Here is a 15540-nt window from a genome sequence, read left to right as displayed (position 1 = left end):
AGTGCAGGTCCATCCCGATGGTGCAGAGGCTGTTATAATCCATGGTTTTTTTTGAATGCTCCCTTGCGCCACTTGCCTTTCCTGGACCCTCGCTGTGAGAGAGAGGCAAGAGGAGCAGCTATGACTAAAGCCTTTGACTCAAATCATTTTAAAAAAAGAACTCTGTGATGTATTTGGCCTTGAATATTGAAAGGAGGAAGGTGAATTATACGGGACTAGTGGCTTTTTGAGAGGTGACCTTCGAAATAAGTAGCTGCAGCAACGCTAAGACCCAGGGGACGCGAATGCAATGAGTGGTGGAAATGCGCACAGCAGTTAGCAAGAGTCATCTCAATATTAAAGCAAAATACTGCAGATGCTCAAAATCTGAAACAAAAACAGAAAATGCTGGAAAAACTCAGCAGGGGTCTAGCAGCATCTGTGGAGAGAGAAACAGAGCCAATGTTTCAAGTCCGCATGACCCTTCTTCAGACTGAAGAGAAGTGGAGATTACACTGTTAAAGTCAGGTGGAGCTGGATAAAAGGCCAGCAATAGGTCGGCACAAAGGAGGGATCAAGGAGTCACCTCAATCTTGGTTTCACATTGTACTGGGGTTGGGTGGGAACAAAGGGAATTGAGAGAGAGTTAGGAGGAGGACAGTGGGTGGGGTCAGGGTATGGAAGTGTGCATTGGGAAGGGCCGGGTGTGCAGTGTGTTTCCAGTCTGGAGTGGGGATATTCAAAGGTCTCATAGGGCAGCTCGTAGGATCTAACAGAGACTCTAAGGATGATATGGGGAGGGTCTATGCCCTCAACAGGGATGGGGATAGGCTCAGGGGAGAGAGTTGGCATATCCAGTTCCATGATGACAGGGTCCAGAGTGAGGGGGAGGGGAGGGGGGAGGTTCAAGGGTTAAAGAGAAAAACCAAACAGCGATAAAAGCAAAAAACTGCAGATGCTGGAAATCCAAAATAAAAATACCTGGAAAAACTCAGCAGGTCTGGCAGCATCTGCGGAGAGGAACACAGTTAACGTTTCGAGTCCGTATGACTTCAACAGAACTAAACAAAAATAGAAGAGAGGTGAAATATAAGCTGGTTTAAGGAGGGTGGGACAGGTAGAGCTGGGATGTTGGGTGGGTCAAGGGTAATGAGGACAAAGTGGAAGGTGACAAGGTGAGGGTATAGGCTCATGGGTTACAATTCGACAGTCATTTGCACACATGTCCAAAAACTTACTTGCAGCTGCCAGGGGTGCAGATTCAAGTGGGAGGAGGCCAGTGTGGGTTGGGTGAAGTTTTGGGTGTGGACACTGGGAGGAGTAGAAAACCTCACTGCTCAGCTGCTGTACGGATGGACACACAGGTTCTCATCTCACTGCCTTTCTCACACAGTTCACTTGGTGGAATACCTATGGGTGTCACACACCCAATATTCCTACAACCTCTGGAGCAAGAGTAGAGGATGCAACATAGGAGTGCTCTTGCCAGTCAACAGCTGAGGCCACAAGCCTGCAGGAAGCAACACCAGAGGGAGAAGGTGATCAGGAGGCAGCCATCCAGGGAAGGTCACTGGCACGTCAGCACATCTTCAGGACACGGGCAAACTACCTCCAGATTTTTTTTGTTCGTTTACAACATGTGGGTGTTGCTGGCTGGACCAGCATTTATTGCCCATCCCTAGTTGCCCTTGAGAAGGTGGTGGTGAGCTGCCTTCTTGAACCACTGCAGTCCATATGGTGTAGGTACACCCACAGTGCTGTTAGGGAGGGAGTTTCATGATTTTGACCCAGCAACAGTGAAGGAATGGCGATATATTTCCAAGTCAGGATAGTGTGTGACTTGGAGGGGAACTTCCAGGTGGTCGTGTTCCCATGCATCTGCTGCCCTTGTCATTGTCTAGGCGCTAGATATCACGGGTTTGGAAGGTGCTGTTGAAGGAACTTTGGTGAGTACTGCGGTATATTTTGTAGATATTACACACTAGTGCCACTGTGCATCGCTGGTGGAGGGAATGAATGTTTAAGGTGGTGTTTGGGCTGCCAATCAAGTTGGCTGCCTTATCCTGGGTGTTGTCAAACTTCTTGAATGTTGTGGGAGCTGCACTCATCCAAACAAGTGGAGAGTATTCCATCACACTCCTGACTTGTGCCTTGTAGATGGTGAACAGGCTTTGGAGGGTCAGGAGGCGAGTTCCTTGCTGTAGAATACCCAGGCTCTGATCTGCTCTTGTAGCCACAACGTCCGGGAGACACTGCCAGAGATGCCTAAGGCTGTCCTGGGAAGCAGTCACCAAAATTTTCCAGATCCTGCAGCATGACCTGTAGCCATATGGATTTGGCAGCAACCCCATGCCTGTGGCACTCAAAGTGACTGCAGCACTCCACTTTTTTGTCACTGGCTGCTTCCAGGACTCCTAGGCTGATTTGTGGCATTTTTCAGGCTGCAATACACAGCTACATCAAAGAGGTAACCAGCTCCCTCTCTGTTATGCCAATGAGTTCATCAGGTTCATCACAGATGATGACAGCCAGATGGCCAGTGAATGAGCTTCGCTGTTATCACTCAGTTCCCTAGAGTGCAAAGGGCAATTGACTGCACTCGTGTTGCCATTAGAACTTCCTATTAACAGCCAGTGGCAAATGTGAACCGCAGGGGATTTAACTCTGCAAAGGTCTCACTGGTTTGTGACCACAGGCAATGAATCATGCAAGTCTGTGCTTGCTTCTCAGGGAGCTCTCATAACTCGCCTATCATGCGGAACTCACAACTTCCTGAGCTTTTTGCAGCCCCTGCCCAGATTGAAGGTGGAATTTTCCAATGGAAATACACCCCTGCCATGTAATTGCTTGTGTTTCACGTGCCCACCACCACCATTTAAAATTTTCATATGAATTGCGTAGGTGCCAGTTCCTGACACAAAAACCGTGGTGGCACCCACTTATGGCTCCACTGTTGGGAACAACACACCACGCCTTAAATTCCGTCCTATGCCTCTGGATTATTAATCCAGCAAAATTACCGTTATGCTACTGTACTCTATCAGAGCATCTGCTGTGAGCACTACCAGAGAAGTAGTGAATAAAGGACACAGCACCTGTATGTTGTGCACCGTTTTTGCACACTATCTTCCTCAGCCTTATGGTACTTCCTGTTTCAGTCCCTTCACTAACTGCATCTGCAACAAAGTAAAGAAGGGAGTGAACTAAAGCTAGTGAAATGTCTGCCAAAAAACTTAGAATGGAGTTTATCCAGCTACACCACAATGAAGGTGATGGTACAGGAATTGGTCATTCAGTTCCTCAAGCTTATTATGGGATTCAATAGATCCTATCGAACCAAGAATGTTATCAAATGGGAATTCACTTTTCTTTATACTTTTAGTGCATAACTGAAGGACCAAGCAGGCTCAGAAGGGAAGCAGCTGGAAACTGCATTCTGGGAATATTACCTACTGGTAGAGTAATAGTTGGGGAAAGGTGGGGTAGAGTAGATGATGCTGGGGCTACTGGACCAATGGTGCAGTGGTTATCAGTTGTAGCAGCTGGTGGTGTGTGTGTCAGCTTCACCTCTGACTTCTGAATGATCCGAATCGCTCCCACTCCCTGGGTTCTAGACCTTGGACTTATTTGGGGGTTGTGACAAAGTGCAGCAGACAACTGGTTTTGGTGCAAAAAAAAAACTGGGTTTATTGAAGGCACAAATGAACTTATAACATTAGGATTACACTGAGATTACACAGACCTACAAAGTACACTTAGTTAAGAATGGGGAACACACGGCATAATGAGGGAGACTCACGCTACTATTCCCCTTACCCCTGTCCCACCCCCAAAACCTAACTAAATTGAACTAGGAAAGGTCAAGGATCATGCTCACCAACCAGGGTTCCTTGACAGTTTGAAAATCCAGCCAGGTAAGCCGGTTGCAGTTTTGGGGTACGCTCTTTGTGTCCTCTGGGGCCTGCCGTCCCCTTGTGGTCCTGATCTGTGGAATCTGCGAAGGTTCTTCAGTTGGGTGGAGGGCGCGGTTGTGGGTAGTCGATCTTCGTGGAGGGCTGCAGCTGCGGCCTTGTTGTCTTCGGTTGAGCCTGCCACCCCGTTCCCCTCGCCGCGATGTTGCCTGCGGGCCTGCAAACCTCCTGATCTCCTTCCTCCGCTTGGCTCAGCTCCCTGCTTAAACTCTGTTTAAACTGCTCCAAAAACTGCTCACCCTCCTGTGTCAGCTTCCCCTTCGTAACTGGTGGCCCAGTTATACTTTTTTTTTTAAAATTTCTTATCTCAATCCAAATCAAGGTTAGTTCTTTGTCTGATTTTGGTGGGCTTCCTCAGGTGATTGTTGTCTCATTGTTTTTAATGGGCTCGCATGATGTTTATCGTTGTCTTCCTGTTCCTGTAACTAGTCTTGAACTGAAAGCCATTGTACATGTGGAGTATTGATAGGTTTGCATAATCGCATTGATTGCTGACTTCCTGCCTTAGTACTTAGTAGCGATTCTTCATGCAAGATCTTGATGGGCTTTAGTTTCGTGTAAGATTAAGTCTTTTTCTGGGTTGATTGTTTTAAAGGGAAAAATGCGTATTCTGTCTCCTCTCGTTGTCTGGTTCCAGGCAACAATCCACACTGTACTCAACAAGCCCGGGCATGTCCAGTCCCAGGCCTTCATGGGCCTAGCTTCCTGTCTGCAGGGTTCTACACTTGACTCAGCAGTTGGGTCCTCTGCTATAAAAGTCCAAAAGTCATGTCCTTGTTGATGATATGAAAAATGTGGGAACTTTGAGAACCATTCAGCCCCCCCTGTGATACTTAAACCTTGCTTCAAGTATCATACTGGAAAAAAAAACAAAATTCCTGACCCTCCATAGTCAATCTTCCCCTGTAATGACCTAAGATCTCATGACACATACATTACCCATTCTTTAAAATGTGGTGTACGTAAGCATGCATAGGCAAAATACAGTTATTTCCATACATCCAAACATTTAGGGGGTTCAACACCCCACTTGGTGCACATACATCTTTATTAAAAAGCACAACATGTAAAAGTCTTTCTTAGAAATAACCGAACACAAAAAAAACAATCTTTATTCAGGAACACAAAAAAAAAGATGAAAGGTTCAAACAGGTGTATGTCTCTCCACCTTGGCATAATGCTTCTTCCAGGTCCTTTCTTTTTGGAACTCTAGGATTTAGCCTTTTCTCTTGCACTGAGAGCACAACAGGTACAACACTATTCCCAGCTGGCAAACCACGAGGATGTGGGAAGCCATTCTGACCCATGAAGGGACCTCTATGTTCTCGAAAATGTCCCACCAGGGTGGGATTGTGATACCTTGAATCTCTCCCTCTATCTCGTGTGTTTTCTGTTCCAAAGTATAGAAATACTTTTGTGATAACTCTGCAGCTTTTAGTAGTTTAGTGAGATGTTCTGGTAGAGGGGGAATTTCATAACCGAAATGTGTGACAGAGCTCTGCAGGTTGGTAATGTTTTGCCTAACAGTGAGGTGAACAGTGGAGGGTTCAGGAATGGGGACAATCCATTTCTGGGCCACTTGAATTTCTGCCTCGGGTTTAAAACAAAAACTGCTGTCACTTACCGGACACCAGATGTGCTGTCCAAGCTGGTAGTGGGGCGCACTTGTGGTGACACAATATGTCCCAACCCCTATATATGCTACCTGTGGGGGAACAGGGCCTTGTGCCATTACCTCCATGGTACAGTTTATAGGCCGTGCACCAGCAGTTTTAAACCCGCACTGTGGTCTGGAATAGGCGTTCAAGTGCTGGGAACGCAGTACTACGCGTGCACCCCCTTGAATGACTCCAATGTTCTCCACCCTATATACCGGTGCAGGTCGGGCTGTCCCACCCATGACCAGCATCCTCACTACTATACCCATGATGGTGTGGTTGGAGCGCCCACAATCTACTGGGACAGGGTAGGCTTCAGAGGCTAGGCGGAACTGACACGGGCTTAGTGAATTCTCAAATAGGTGGAGGGCTGCAAGGTGCTTGATGCTGATCCAGGAGGGGACTAAACCTTGCTTTAAATCCTCCAGGTTGCTGTGGCCCTCGTCCAGCAACCATGCCCCGTACAGCACGCACACCTCATTCTGTGCCGCCTGGTCGGATGCATTCCTATCTTCTCGAATGAGTGCATTCACTGTTTTGGCATGCCTCTCCAACTCAGCAATAATCTCCTTTAAATGGACCGTCATGGCTTGGTCCTCATGTAGCTCTGAGCCTAACACTGTGTTCGCCTCTGTTAAGATTTTTCGTAATTGTGTTTTTAAACCGTTTATTTGTGTCTGCAATTCTATGTCATCCAGACTGTTTCTTAGAGAGGATCCTGTATTATATGCTGTGAAAACATCATTCCAGGTTCCCCTTCTTTGTCTCCCCGCATTGCTAAAGTACTCAGTGTGGGTAGTGTATAGTTCTGTTTTGTCTACATTGGCAAAATTGAACTCGTAGAATGTCCTGAACATTTCTCTTAATAGGGCCTGGTATAGCTGTTCTCTCTCCTTGGGGCACCACTCAGGTAAGTGTACCTCTGTGAGGTTTAGAATCACAGAAGCTACCGCATAGTGTACCCCCTGGTTTAGCACCTTTTCGGTCGGCACTAGTACCAGCCCATTCCCTGGTCCCTTGGCGGTAGCAGGACATTTCTCCATATATGTCCTTACTGTCAGGGCCGTGGGCAGGGGCTTTTGGGCGCGTGTCACGAGTTCAGTGGCCTTAACTGAGGCTGGAGAGGCTGGAGTTATGCAAGTGTGTAGGTGGGAATCCCATTCCACCCCTCTCCCCTTGTCCAGCCATGCTGCGGAAAAGATAATGGATATGCCCGTGGGCCAGGTCTTCTGCGATCCCCACATGCAGACATAGACTCCCTGTTCCGATTTCCACCACTTGTCCCAGCACACGCTCACCCCCCCATGGTTCCCGCTAATGGACCAATGGGTGTTGTTCCCCAGTCGCTCCCAGTCGGATGTACCGTCTCCCATGTGTCTGCTCAGCTTCCTGAGCCACCACCACCTTCCCAGGGGAATCTATCCTCTGCAGGTCCGGCACACGCGTTTCCCCTCAGTGACCCCGACCCGTGTGGCCACAGCCTGTATGCTGGGGCAGGGGAGGGAGGCCTCCCTGTAGGTGAACCCGGTCTGACTGGAGTATCGGGTGGAGTTAGATCCCAGCCACCCTGGCCATCTTCCCACATGGGAATAGGTAGTGATCTCCTCCACGTTACCTTCGCTGCCCCTCACAGTCACAACCGGTGCTCTCTCCCCCGAGCATCCAAAAATGTGGGAGTCCTCCATGTCACCTCGCCTCCCAGCGGCCATTCCCATCAGGGCGAGTAGGAGTATGCCCCCCATCCTATCAAAATCCTTTCTGTAGGGAGACATAAGAGCACATAGCCAGGCCCCAAACAGATTCGCTGGCTTGGGTAAAGCATAGTCGAGTCTTGCAACCTCGACTCAATACAAACACTTTTAAACAATAATACTTAAACTACCAACCACCTTATTTAAAATTTAACTAAAACACCCAAACTTAACAATCTCAAAATTAAATAACAGAAGCTATGTACATCCACTGCCTGTCCCCGGGCGGCCAGGTTAATCCCTGTTCGGGCTACAGCACACTACTCCCTTCGGTGTGGCCGCCCTTCCTGTACCTTTGGTCCCTCGCAACCTGCGGCTGCTGGCTGGGGACCTCTGACCTCAGATCGATCCCTGACTTGAGGGGCTGCCCTCTTAAACTGGGGAGCTGGTGACCGTGGTTTCTTTGGCCGTGGCGTTCATGGGGACCTTCTAGGGACTCTGGCCGCTGATGGTTTTCTGGCTGGTGGGTCTTCAACCCAAGCCACTGTCCCCTCTTGTGCGGTCTGTGGAATCTCCACTGCCGCTGACTGGGGATTTCTATCCTCAGGCTGTACCTCTTCTAAACCTGTGTCAGGGGCAAGTAACTCTCTGCCCTCAGGTCCCACCTCGTCTGAGTCCCAGATGAGTGGGGGAGTGTCCCAAACGGTGGGTGGGATGGCCCTTCCCTGAAAACAAGCCACTGCACATGCTTGTGCAGTCTGTGAGTTTGCTTCTGCTGCAGGCTGAGGATTTTTATCCTCAGACCTTGCCCCAACTGGCTGTTCCCTTCTCTCGGATTTAAACAACTTACATTGGTTAATGTGGAACCATTTGGTGTGCCGAGGCAGCTTTATGGCGTATACCATGGGGCTTGCCTTATCTACAATGCTGTAGGGCCCCATGTATAATGGTTCTGGACTGCCTACCCGAGCAAAATTCCTAACCATAACCTGACCCCCTATCTCCTACTCGTGGTGCGTACGGGGTTCTAGCAGCAGTCGGTTACTCCGATGCTGTTTTCCCATGTTGCTAGCAGCCTGCCAGTCAACCTGTTTAAGGTGTTCAAACAGATTCCTGACGAAGCTGTCCCGGTTCACCTCTCTGAGCTGACCCTCCGTGAGCTCCAAGGCTAGCACGTGGGTGGGGGTCCGCATAACCCTATCAGTCATGAGCTAGTGTGGGGAATACCCCGTGCTGTTTGACTGGTTGGCTCGGATCCCCATTAGGACCAATGGTAAGACTTCTACCCACTTTCTGGGTGAGTCTACCGTCTCTTTCCTCAGCCTTTCTTTCAAGGTTCTGTTCATCCTCTCTACAATCCCTGAGGACTGTGGGTTGTGTGCAACATGCTATTTCCCCTCTATGTCAAGTACCATAAGGGTATTCTGCACGACCTGCCCGGTAAAGTGGCTCCCTTGGTCGGACTCCACGTACTGTGGTAGCCCCCATTGTGAGAACACCTCCCTGACCAGGATCCTGGCTGTACCCAGAGCCGTGGCTGTTTGGCAGGGGAAAACTTCGACCCACTTTGTGAACACATTCACCAGGACTAGGCAGTACTTATAGCCTCCCTGGGCGGTGGGTAGGGGCCCGATGTAGTCGACCTGGATCGACTGCCATGGTCCCTCTACCCTCCTGATGTGTCCCATAGGTACCTTCCTTTTGTGCGGGTCAGGGTTGTTAGCAGAACACACCAGACAGCTGGCACAGAATTCGCGGACATCTTCCCTGAGTCCTGGCCACCATCCTGCCTGTTCCACCCACTGCCAGGTGGTCTCAGGCCCGGGATGCCCCACTCCTGGACCCTCATGGGCCAGTTGAAGGAATTCCCTCTTGTGCTGCTGCGGTACTACCCATTGCTCTCCCTTAAACAGCATGCCTCCCTTTACAGAGAGGGCTGCTGTGCTGTAAGGGCCCTCTACCCTTTTCCCTTCTGCCACTGCAATGAGGACTGCCTTGAGGACGGGGTCTTGGGTTTGGACCGTCTTAAGGTCTGGGGCTCCCAGAAAATGCCTGTGCGGGCACCCTCCTTAGCTAGCATGTCGGCCTGCCGGTTGCCCTCACTCCGGGGTTCTGTGGACGAATGGGCTTTCACCTTATGGATGAAAACCTCCCCTTCCTCCCCCACTGCTGCTAAGATTTTCTCCAGCAAGGGTTTCACTGTGAGGGATCTCCCATCAGCAGAGGTGTATCCGCGGCGGGACCAGATGGCCAGGTACTCCGTACACGAATTACATGTGAACATGCTGTCCAAGCAAATCGTGTATGGGGTGGGGAAGATCTCTGGGTGTGTCACCACGTACACTACCGTGGACAGTTCAGCCTGCTGGGCGCTCATGGTGCTGGGGAGTTTAATTGCCAGGGCGAGGTTTGCCACTGGGTCATAAACTCCACACCCCGTAAGTCGCTCACCAGCAGATACTGTGCTGGAGCCATCCACATAGATTTCACGGCCTGTCGGGTGTATCCCGGCCCATAAACCTATGTCTACTTCCCAAACCCCTTCTATGGAACACCAGTGGGCTGTTCCAGGATATACCAGGTTAGCTGCGAGCTTTGGCTCGCAGAGTCCTTTTACTTTTAGGTCCATCTGTGAAAGAAGCAGGGTCCAGCGAGCAATGTGGGCCCTGCTCACTGTCCCATCCTTGATTCCCCGTCCAGGAGCATCTGGGTGGGCGTGTGACGGGTGAGGAGGGTGATGGGAGAGGTGCCTGTGAAGATCAGCGATCTTTTCACATCCCAATGTGTGGTCAAGAGTTGCCTTTCACAATTGGAGTAGCTCTTCTCCACATCTGTGAGTATCCTGGAGGAGTAGACCACTGGTCTCAGCTTGCCATGCCGCTCTTGGAGCAGCACAGCACTCAGGCTGTCGCCGCTGGCTGCTGCCTCCAGGAAGAACTCTTTCCCTCGATCTATGGCCCCTAGAGCTGGTGTGCTCTGCAGATCTTTCTTGAGCCTGACAAATGCTGCCTGGCACCCCTCATCCCAAACCCACTCCACTCCCTTAGGCAGGAGTCGAAGCAGAGGGGCAGCTGTGGCCGCATAGTCCTCAATGAAGTCTCCGCAGTACCCGGTTTGCCCTAGAAACGATCTCACTCCCGTGACTGTGTTGGGGACTGGTAACTCCTGTACTGCTTCCCGTCTAGCTTTATCTATGGCCCTTTCCCCAGCGCGTATTGTCAGGCCCAGGAATTTCACCTCCTGCTGGCCAATCTGCGCTTTCTTTGGGTTCATGTTGAAACCTTCCTGTCCGAGCAGTTCCAGCAGTTCGGCCAGAAGTGGGCCACGCTCCTCTCTCGAATCGGTACATAGGAGCAAGTCATCCACGTATTGTACCAGCTGCCTGGGCTGGCTTAAACTGTTTGCCCATGCATTGGTGGAAAATGCTGGGGCTATTGTGGAAGCCCTGAGGCAGACAGTTCCAGGTGTACTGTCGCCTTTTAAAGGTAAAGGCAAACTTGTACTGATCCTCTCTCCTTAAAGAGATGGACCAAAACCCGCTGGAGATATCCAGCACCGTGAAAGTGGTCGCGGATGCTGCGATTCTTCCTATCAGGTTGGCAACTGCTGCTACAGTGGGTGCACAGGCTGGCATGTTACTGCTGAGCACCCGATACTTCACTGTGGCCCTCCAGGAGTTGTCCGGTTTTCTAACCGGCCACAGTGGAGAGTTCACATGGGTGGCTATCGGTCTCAGGACCCCCTCATGCAATAAGGAGGACATGGCTGCTTCCATGTCTGGCTCTGCTTCCCTGGGGAAGTTATATTGCTTTTGTGGTCGGGCCATAGGGTCCCCATCAACACTGACCTCGAACCCGTTGACCCTCCCACAGTCGTGTTTGTGTGTGGCAAATGTGGCTAGGTGGGCTCACACAAATGCCTGGAACTCCCTTGGGGTATTACTGACCATGAGTTTGAGGTTATAACCCCCTTTAGGCTTCATGGTGCACAGGGTCCCCTTCCCCTGTTTCCCTGGGATGACTAATACTCCGTCTTCCTTTCCTGTTTTTGCCCCCCCCAGGCAGTGATTCCTCAAATCCACTAGGATCCCGTGGCCTACAATAAGGTCGGCTCCCAGGATCCCTTTTCCACCCTCCGCTTCCCACTTCATTAGGATATAGGTCCACTTAGAGCGGAGTGTTCCTAAATGAATGGTCAGCGGGATGGAAAGTGAGCCAGCCTGTTCTTTACCTGTGAATTCCGACAGACTGTATGGGACCCCGTTAGATAGAGGTGAGGTGGTGGGGTTAGCTGAATGGATCACGGTACATGATGCTCCTGTGTCCAACAGATAGGTCTCCTTTACCTCTTCTACCTCCATCTCAATGAGGGGTCTCTTCCATAAGTCATAGGTAAGGGGACACAGGTAAACAGGCTGCGCTGGCTCTAGTCAGGGTTGTGGATTAGATGGGGCTGATGGGGTCAGCGCGCTGGTGGTGGCTGCTACCTTCCCTGGGCCAGTCAATAGGGTTCTCATGGCGTCCAAAAATGACTCAACCGTGGTGGGAGGGATTCCTATCTCTGCCTTTTGGGCTGGGGTTGAGGAATTCTTTCCCTTGTTATCTTTCCAAGGATTCTTACACTCCTTCCTCCAGTGTCCACTCTTCCCACACCCATAACAGTTGAGCTTTGTACTGGAAGGGTTATTCCCTTCCTGATGCCACTCCTTCCTACCCTGGCCAGGTTTCATTTCGTGTACATTCTCTTTAGGTGGGTGTGCATCGGTTCCTTTACCATTACGGTAAGCAATGGTCAATTGTCTGATCACTGTGAGTTCGGTAGTCAGGAGATTCGTTGGATCAAACCACATTCCTGCTGCGGCCCTGAGCTGTGACAAGCTGTTTGTCACCAGGCAACGGAGCCAGTGGGCCCACTGATCCTGGTCCAGGTTAGCCCGGTTAGGCGTCCCACTGCATGCGCTCCTATACACCGGCCACAACCTGTCTGCAAAAGCCTGCGGGGGTTCTCCTATGTGCTGCACTGTTTTTTCGACCCGGGAGAAAGGACTTCCCTCATTTATCCCCATGGCCTCAAGAACTTCCTCCTTGAGCTCCCCATAATCACACTGTCCCATCTTACATTGGTCAGAGAGGGACTGGAAGAGCTTACTCTCCAGGGAGAATAGCAGCATTTTGGCTTGTTCAGCATCATTGCACCCGTTGATGCTGCTGCTTGTTCCACTTCCCTGGAGTGGACCGAGGGATCCCCATTTGCCGCAAGTTTAATTAAACAGCTTACCATAGCCCTAAGCTGTTGGGTGCCGTGGGGAACTACGAACTGGTTTTGGAGGGGTCCCTCATCCCTGTTATCAGCGGGCGGGCCGGGCACATCGGCCCCGGTCCCAGCCTCTCTTGCTGGGGGTTTTCCTCCTCAGCTTCTGCCCCTAATTCCACCCCCCCCGCCCCCTGCCAGATTTCGCTAAAGCTTGGTGCTGCAGGTGGTGGTCGTGGCACCTTGGCACTACCCATGGTGTCTGACCCGTCCTCCCCAGGTTCCCTGTGAAGTCAACCTGGGCTGCCCTATGGCTTATGAGGCACACCATGCCTTTTGCCGTCCTTAGAGCAAGGTTCAGACTCTCTATCTGTTTCTGGTAGGGGCCATGGTCTGCATCCTCAAACCCCTAGGCTGCCTGTAAGCCTTTTACTTTCTCATCCTGCTCTCTTACTTGTCTTGCTAGGCGGGCATTCTTTTCCTGCAACCCCAGCTCATTGCTCTTGGCCTCGGTGACCTGACACTGTAAATATTCCTGCTGGGTCTTATGCTCCCTCACTAACTGCACCCTTTCCTGGTTCAAAGCCTGCAATGCTAACAGTAACTTCTCCCCAGCTAGGGCCTTTGTTTGGGCTTCCAAAGGCTGACTCCCGAATCTCAGCTGCCTGTGCTTCAACGAGCCTGTCCAAAAGCTGGATCTGTCTCTTGAAGCACATCAGGCAGACGGCCTTTTCTATGGATTTTTTATGATCCTTCCCTTCTGTCCATTTAGCTGCAGCATCTACCAAGCACCCAGCCTTTAACAGATTAGTGACCCATTTTTTTTCCATATTCACCTTACTGAACACATAATTTGAAATCCTCTCTTCCATTACAGTTCTCTCTTTCACATCAGTGTCCACTGCATCGCATCCCTTTTGCCAAGGTCCTGCCGCGGTCGCCATTATGTAGGGGGTTGTGGTGTGTGTCAGCTTCACCTCTGACTTCTGAGCGATCCGAATCGCTCCCACTCCCTGGGTTCTAGACCTTGGACTTATTTGGGGGTTGTGACAAAGTGCAGCAGACAACTGGTTTTGGTGCAAGAAAAAAAGCTGGGTTTATTGAAGGCACAAATGAACTTATAACATTAGGGTTACACTGAGATTATACAGACTTACAAAGTACACTTAGTTAAGAATGGGGAACATATACGGCATAACGAGGGAAAATCACACTACTAATCCCCTTACCCTTGTCCCACCCCCAAAACCTAACTAAATTGAACTAGGAGAGGTCAAGGATCATGCTCACCAACCAGGGTTCCTTGACAGTTCGAAAATCCAGCCAGGTAAGCCGGTTGCAGTTTTGGGTTACGCTCTTTGTGTCCTCTGGGGCCTGCCGTCCCCTTGTGGTCCTGATCTGTGGAATCTGCGAAGGTTCTTCAGTTGGGTGGAGGGCGCGGTTGTGGGTAGTCGATCTTCGTGGAGGGCTGCAGTTGCGGCCTTGTTGTCTTCGGTTGAGCCTGCCACCCCGTTCCCCTCGCCGCGATGTTGCCTGCGGGCCTGCAAACCTCCTGATCTCCTTCCTCCGCTTGGCTCAGCTCCCTGCTTAAACTCTGTTTAAACTGCTCCAAAAACTGCTCACCCTCCTGTGTCAGCTTCCCCTTCGTAATGGCCCAGTTATACTGTTTTTTTTTAAATTTCTTATCTCAATCCAAATCAAGGTTAGTTCTTTGTCTGATTTTGGTGGGCTTCCTCAGGTGATTGTTGTCTCGTTGTTTTTAATGGGCTCGCATGATGTTTATCGTTGTCTTCCTGTTCCTGTAACTAGTCTTGAACTGAAAGCCATTGTACATGTGGAGTATTGATAGGTTTGCATAATCGCATTGATTGCTGACTTCCTGCCTTAGTACTTAGTAGCAATTCTTCATGCAAGATCTTGATGGGCTTTAGTTTCGTGTAAGATTAAGTCTTTTTCTGGGTTGATTGTTTTAAAGGGAAAAATGCGTATTCTGTCTCCTCTCGTTGTCTGGTTCCAGGCAACAATCCACACTGTACTCAACAAGCCCGGGCATGTCCAGTCCCAGGCCTTCATGGGCCTAGCTTCCTGTCTGCAGGGTTCTACACTTAACTCAGCAGTTGGGTCCTCTGCTATAAAAGTCCAAAAGTCATATCCTTGTTGATGATATGAAAAATGTGGGAATTTTGAGAACCCTTCAGCGTTCAATCCCTCCATGACAAGTTATGCAATTAAACTCAATAAATCTGCTAATATGTGGGCTGGCATCAGACAAATATTCTTTTGCTTGTTAGAATGTTGTAAAAGACCAACTAGTTACTAATGACCTTCAAGGACGTACTCCTGCATCATTGCCTGGTCTGGTCTAATGGTGACTTATCCTGTTATCATGGTCTATTATCAAGTTAAATTTACAATTGATTATCACAGTGCATTGATTTTGTTTATCTACACATACATATGTATATATTATCTATACATATATAATAAATAAATGTTTATATATAATCAAGACAACATCTTTATTTTGATCATACTCATATGAATGAATTTTGTTATCAGTTCAAGAAACAATTTTTGCCAATTACAGCAGTTTTACCATTTTCTGTCCTGTTATTGGGCTTTGATGAAGAGCAGAGAGCGAGGGGAGTTCATTTTAAACAGAGAGCGGAGGGCGAGGGGAGTTCATTTTAAACAGAGAGCGGAGGGCGAGGGGAGTTCATTTTAAACAGAGAGCGGAGGGCGAGGGGAGTTCATTTTAAACAGAGAGCGGAGGGCGAGGGGAGTTCATTTTAAAAAGCACATGGATAGTGAGGGGAGTTCATTTTAAACAGAGCGCGGAGAGCGAGGGGAGTTCATTTTAAAAAGCACATGGAGAGCGAGGGGAGTTCATTTTAAAAAGCACATGGGGAGCGAGGGGAGTTTATTTTAAAAAGCACATAGTGGGCGAGGGGAGTTCATTTTAAAAAGCACATGGAGGGCGAGGGGAGTTCA

This window comes from Cetorhinus maximus, chromosome 4, assembly GCF_964194155.1.
Source record: "Cetorhinus maximus chromosome 4, sCetMax3.hap1.1, whole genome shotgun sequence".
Lineage (NCBI taxonomy): Eukaryota > Metazoa > Chordata > Chondrichthyes > Lamniformes > Cetorhinidae > Cetorhinus > Cetorhinus maximus.
This window is presented reverse-complemented; position numbering follows the sequence as displayed.